We start from the raw sequence: 7,496 nt of genomic DNA, 5'->3' as shown, positions 1-7,496 counted from the left end.
TTATAATATCTAATTCTAAAAAAATAAATGTTTTCATGGGTATGATCCACTTAGTTTACAATAAAAATAAACTTGAAGTATGTCTATTTGGAATGACGAAATAAATGGCTTGTTAGCAAAACTTGCTCCTCAAATCCTGTCGTGTTTTGTGCAACAGGATTCTTTAACTTTTTGTGGTTTGGGAGGTAATTAATGGCCAAGCACAAAGATGTGGGAGCTATAAAGGAATATGTATACCAAGCATTCCTATTAAATATTTACGCCTGAACAATTATGAAGGATGTCAGTTTTCAATAAAATATAGCATTTGACCAGTATTTTTAGCTATTCTTAAAGTGAAAATTATGCTATAAAATAGATATTTGTCCTTCTATTCTAAGTACTCTGAATGTTCAACTAAAATACATGTTCATAATGTAATCGAGATATATTCACTATCACTTTCTTCAACTCTACTTCTGTCATAATTCTTGATTTTAATATCAGTGTAGTTCCTTGACCTCTACTCTCTCAGTAATTTTGATCTCCACCCCCCCCTTAAGCAACACACTGTCTTAAACTATATGACCTTCACAAGTTCAATTTTAAATATTACTTTTTTAGGACCATCCCTTACTATATGTTTCCTCATTCCCTCTGGTACCAGATTTTCTCCTATCCTTTGAACCTACAATCTTTTGGGGTTTTTTTCCCCACAGTTTACTGTCTCCCATTATGTTCTAATTTTCTTTATGCAACTTAGATTCTATGGTCCATTTTCATAATCTCAGCCTCAATCATCTTCCCCAATATGATTATATTCAACTCCATACTTTCTTTGCACCTTCATTCATGCAAGTACAAGTTGCTAGAGAAAAACACACAACCATGCTGGCTCGTCTCACTTTAAATTCAACAGCATTATCCTCAAATAGGCCCTTAATGCTATCCAAGCAAGTATAGTATATTTTCTGACCTTATTCTTTGACTTTCTTTTTGAGTATTTCACAGCTTTTTCACTGTCCTCAAACCTTTAACATCTCCAACCCCAGATTATGACCTAGTTCTCATTTCACTAAGATACTTGAAGCAATTAGAAGAAAGCCACCACAAGCTCCCCTCACCACACCTATGCACATACCTGCATCCATGCCAAAATAACCCACCTTCTCTCCTTCTATCTTAGAATGACACCTCCACTTATGCTCTAGATCTCATCATCCTCTATCAACTCAACAGCATTGTTCTAGGAACTCTCCTTTCTTTATGGTTTCATCAAATTTCTCCATCTCTACGAGATCATTCCACATTAGCACACAAACATGGAGTAACATACTCTGTCTTATATATAACTTTTTATCACGTATCACCTTCACTCTGTTCACTCTTATAGCAAAACTCATCAAAAAATTTATTAAACTCCCCGACACTTTTTCTTCTATTGAATGCAATTCCATCAAAATCTTAGTACACTACTTTAAACAGTCTTGTCAAGTCACCAATGATCTCCTCTTTTTCAGACTTCAGCTTACTTAACATATCCACAGCATTTAAACCAATTAATCACTTGCTTGTTGTCAAAACCCTTTCCATAACTGGCTTCCATGTGCTTTCTCTTGATTCCACTTCTATATCACAAATCATTCTTTTTATTCTCCTGTTTGTTTCTTATTTCTCTACTGTCTTAATATTGGAATGGTCAGTACTTGGCCTCCCCTCAATCTACATGCATACCATGAGTGATAGCTTCAAATATGATCTAGATGCTTACTGCTTTCAAATTAATAATCAACTCAGAGCTCTTGCCTGAACTCAAGACATAGATGATAGATAGATAGATGATAGATAGACAGACAGATGGACAGACAGAGATATCGCTGACTATGTACTCAACATTCACTGGAGTATCTAATGAGCATATACCTGAAGCATAGCTCTGGATCATCTTACTTCCAAATCTGTTCCTCTGCAGGATTCTCCATCTCACTAAATGGCAACTTCGTTATTGCAAGTGCTCAGGTGAAAAAGTTGGAATCATCCTTGATTCCTTTCTTTCTCACATACCACATATCCAATTCATCAATATATCCTGTTGGCTTTATTTAATATATCCAGAAACTAACAATTTTTCACCATCTCGCCACTACTCTTAGTCCAAGTCATTACACATCTTACCCAGATTGCTCTCTTAATCTCTAAACTAATCTCTCTTCTTCCATACTTGCCCTCTTAAAAGTTATTCTCAACACAACAGCCAGGGCAAACTATTTTACAACCTAAGTTATATAATATTACTTCTCTGCTCAAAACCCTCCCATCACTTCCCACTTCATTTGCAATAAAATCTGAAGCCCTTACAATGGCCTAGAAGTCATACATGATCTGCATCATCTCTCCACTGTCCCACTCCCAAAGACCTCTATAATGTTAGCTCCTACCACTCTTCCCTTTGCCCAGTCCAACCAAGCTACATCAACCTCTTTGCTTGTTTATGGACACACCAAGCATGCCTCTACCTCAGAGTGTCTGCATTCTTGTTCTATCTTCAGTGAGGACTTTCCTGACCATCCTATATAAAATAATAATACAGCTAATAATACAGCCTCCCATCCCAGAAGCCCCAGCCCTATGACACATTTACCTTTCTTTATAGTACTTATCATCTGGTATATGATGTATTTATTTGTTTATTTTTCTGTTGTATCATTCTACACTAAATGTAGCTCCATGCATGAAAAAATAATTAATCGTTTGTTTGCTTCTTTGTTCATTCACTTCTCTATCTCTAGCACCTAAACTACCTCAGGTATATAGTAGTAGCTCAATAAATATTTGTCAAAATGGAAATCTGATTCAAAGTGAATATGTTATCTATTTTAGGTGTAGACATAATGCCTTAAGAAATATTTTGAAGAAAGATCTGAAACCTAAAAACCTGCATTCTAAATCCAGTGTAAATCTCCATTCACAGATAAGGAGACTGAGTCCTGGAAAATAAAATGAGTTAACCCAGATCAAATTATGAGAGTCTGAGAAAATCAGGGCTGGAACTCAGGGCTCCTCAATCTCATACTTACGCTCTTCTGACTCCAGGCCACAGTTTCTCCATGTACAGCTGCTTATTAGTGGAATAATGCTTGAATAAGATTTGTGTTGCCTTTCTAAAATATTTATTATTTCGGATTTAAATAATTACCATATTCTCAGTTTCTTACAAATTTTTTTAAATTTCAAATTAAATAATTATACTTTCAGATTATACTGAAAATAATACATGGATAGTTGAGGCTTTCATAATTTTTCACAAAGAAAACAAATCTATATTGACATTGCTAGAGCAGTGTAGAAAGCTTGATTACAATTTGCTATATTTAAGTATCTTCCTAAATTGATTATATAATCTAAATTTTCTGCACACTGTTTCTCAATTTCTCTTAATGCATTCATGGACAGACTCCAGTACACAGCCCCACAAAGCAGAATTGGTTTGTGATTGGAACAAATGAGAAAGAAAATATATGACCCATGAGCATTCTACTAAGCTAACACAATGAATGTGTTTCTCCGTCAGGTTTAGATTAACCACTGATTTGATACACCAACTGGCCCATTTCTTGTAAATGGGTTTTCTTCTATTCAGTGTTTAGTAAGCTCTTTGTCAACAAGATAACTCCCTAGGCTAAATAAAAATTCCCTTAGACTCTGACAGCCTTGGAGGATTATTTGCTCACCAGTGATTTTTAGAGACCTCTGACAACTTCATTTTGATATATTTTCAAAGCAAGTTTATTATTAACTCTAAACACTTAAACATTGATACTTTTAAAGTCTTAATGCTCAGAGAATAATGAGAATCCTACCAGGACTTTTGATGGCTATTTAGAAGATGGGATATCTAATTCATTTCTTCATTTATTACAAGGAAGGTAAATTCAAGGCAGCAGTAATTCACTTGATCAAAAGAACTTTTCAGTCCTGAAGGGCTGTTTATGGATCCCATGATTGGTTCTAGGGAAAAAATATATATAATGAGGGCAAAAAGTTGTCCCAGCATGGGCTTCACGTGCCAGCTACATTTCCAAGATTCTATTTGTTGGTAGTTGAACATTGAAAACTAAAAAAAAAAGATTATGTTTACAGTTTGAAATTATAGTTCATATTATTTACAACACAAGAGAATGTATTGCTTCTTATTACTTTAAGTAATCAGTGGTCCCTGAGTACTTAGTTATTTGATACATAAATTCAGTATACTCAGACCTTGAAATCTACCTCTGTCACTAATTGGCAGTATACCTTTGATCTTGACCTCATATGTATATGAAGATTAAACATGATAATGTACTCAAGGTATCCAGTATAGCACTTGGCACATAATAGTCAACCAATATTAACTTCCCTCCTTCCTCCTTTCTCCCTTTTCAAGCACGTACACCCTCACTACATATAATGCCAGAGATTAATTCATTAATTTATTTTTAAAAGTATTGAGTACACACTATGTATCAGTTTCTTTGCATTGTACTTGGCAACAGAGCTGTATACAAACCCAACAAAGTCCCCGTCTCATGTAATTTATACTTTGGTGGGAGACAGAAAATGGGAGCAGTGCTTTACCTTAAATGGATCAGTCAAGAAAGGCTTCTCTAAAGAGGTAAAGCAAAAAAAGTCATGTGAAATTCTAGAAAGTAGTTTTCCAAACAAAGAGAATGGCTGATGCATAAGGCCAGAGAGCACCTGGGTGCATCAGAACTTAACATTAAGTGAGGCAGTATAGCTGAAATTCCTGATGGAAAACAAGAGACTTAGATGAGATTCTCTCGTTCATAAAATGTAGCTGAAAAAGAGTGGATTCCAGTCACGAGCTGAGCCTAAGGCTTATGTGACACTGTGATATTAGGAAAAAGAGGATGAGGATAGCCTGTTGATTACTAGTGAGTTAAGCCAGCCACAGGTTGTATAACCGATCTTCAATATCCTCAATATGACAAAAGGAAAAAAAAAAAAAAAGAGTTTCAACCTTATAATATAAACTTGGTCTTTCCTTTGTGACAGAGGAGCCAGTGACAGTGGTTTGCACTTGCAAACCACTCCGCATAAAGAGGGAAAACACATAGGGAAAAAAGATAGAAAATGTCTTTTAAGACCTTCCATTACCACTCTCGTTTGCTCTAGGGAAGGTCTACTACCATGCTGTGAGAAGCCCTGTAGAAAGGCCACAAAGTGAGGAACTCAGACTTTCTAACAACAGCCATATGAGCCAGCCTTCTTCAAGCAGATCCACCAACCCCAGCCAAGCCTTCAGAAACTGTAGGCCCTCCTGCCGTGTTGAATGCAGCAGCCTCATGAAAGACCCTGGGCAAGAACAACCCACCTAAGCTGTTCCAGGATTGCTGACCCTAAGAAACTCCATTATGGCAGGGAGACAAGCCAACAACCATGCCCATCTGTTGAGCATCTCTGGCCCCACTTAACTAGGGAGCCAGAACAGTGACTCTAAGCAGCCTCGGAGCCCAGCCTACAGCCACACCCTAGCAGCAGCGCCCAGCTCTGGGCCCTGCCTGATTGCTGAACTCAGCCCGCGGCTTCACCAAAACAGCCCAGCCTGTGACATCGCCCAATTGCAGAAGATAGCCTGCGGCCACACCCACTATAAAGCCAGGATAACTATTGCGACTGGCCGTAGAACCCAGTCTCTAGCCCAATCAACTGCAGGATACAGCTGGAGTCCCGCCGCCTCCCCACTCCTGCTTTTGACCAATGAGCCTGGGCAGCGACCGCACTCACCAGCTGAGCACATCCAATGGCCTACCTACCCAGAAGCCAACCCTGTAGCGCTGCACAACTCGGGGGCACAGTCTGCATTCCTGACCTGATGTCAGAGTACAGCCCAAGTGCCCATCCAATTGTGAAGCTGGACCTCTGGCCCCACCTGAGCCCAGAGTCCTGCCACGGGTACCATCCAATCAGGAAGTAGAGCCTATCCAACCAGGAGCGACTGCGGAGCTCAGTCGGCAGCCCTGCCCTATCGCGAGATCCAGCCCATGATACTACACTGCCAAGGAGCACACCTGTGACCTTGCGCCTACCAGAGGTCATTGCGAAGCCTAGCTAGTGGCCTCAATTTACCACAGAGCACAGCCAGCAAACCCTCGTGACCAATGAGCCCACCCAGCAGCCCCCCATAAATGCAGGACCCAGTCAGCAGGCCCACCCAGTCCCGGAGCCTAACCAACGGCATCCCGGTCCCCCGCCTCAGAGTGCAGGCGGTAGCCTCACCCATCAAAAGATCCAAAAGACCCTGGTAGCAATCCCCACCTACCGGATGCTAACAGCTGACTTGTCCAGTACCCCAAACGGAGCTGACTAATAAAAGTCTTTCCTGGCCTAAGCAAACCTGTAAAGTCTGGAAGAGAGTGCTTACTCAAATGCACAGAAACAAAGACAAGGATATCAGAATCACAAAGAAATCAAGTAAACAGGACACCCCTAAATGAAACAAAGCCCCAGTAACTGACCCTAAAGAAATGGAAATCTATAAGATTCTTCAAAAATTAAAAATAGAATTACCATATGATTCAGCCATCCCACTTTTGAGTATATAGCTGGAGGAGTTGAAATCATTATCTTATGAAGACTGCACCTCTATGTTTATTGCAGCATTATATACAATAGATAAGACATGGAAACAATCAAATGTCTTTCAATTGATGAATAGATAAAATGTAGTATATATACATACATTGGAATTTTATCCAGCCATAAAAAGAAGGAAATCCAGCCATTTGCAGCAACACAGATGAACCTGGAGAATATATGCTAAGTGAAATAAGCCAGACAAAGAATAACAAATACTGCATGATCCCACATTTATGAGGAATCTAAAATCATCAAACTCATAGAAGCAGAAAGGAGAATGGTGGTTACCAGGAGCTGATGGAAGGGAGAAATGGGGAAATGTCAGTCAAAGAATACAAATTTCAGTTATGCAAGATGAGTAAATTCTGGAAATCTACCATACAACATAGGACCTATCTTTAGCAATATTAAATAAAATTTTGCTGAGGGTAAGTCTTACTACAAAAGAAAAAGATTTTTTTAAAAAAAGAGAGGAGAGATAGGAGGAAACATTTAAAGGATGGATAAATTTAAGGCCTTAATTGTGGTGATGGTTTCACAAGTATATGCTTATCTCCAAATTCAACTTGTATAAATTAAATATGTGCAGCTTTTTGTATGTCAAGGATACCTCGATAAAGTGGTTTAAAAAAAAAAAAGGAAAAAAGGGACATGAACCCCAAGGACCTAATTACAAATAAGATCTCACTCTTGCATCCTTGGTCCTGCCACCAAGAGACTAGCCGGAAAGAGACCTGCCAGATGTGGAGTCTAGGTAGGGAGATGTCCAGCAGCTGGTGCAGCTTGGCAAGGCCAGTTCATAGCAAACCAAGGCCCACTAGAAGAGGCAGATGGTGATTGGTATAAAGAAAGAGCCAAGTAAGTGTAGGTAGCTACTT

Source organism: Pteropus vampyrus, unplaced genomic scaffold, assembly GCF_000151845.1.
Source record: "Pteropus vampyrus isolate Shadow unplaced genomic scaffold, Pvam_2.0 Scaffold2, whole genome shotgun sequence".
Taxonomy (NCBI): Eukaryota; Metazoa; Chordata; class Mammalia; order Chiroptera; family Pteropodidae; genus Pteropus; species Pteropus vampyrus.
The sequence above is the reverse complement of the archived record's forward strand: the minus strand, read 5'-3'. Positions refer to the sequence as shown.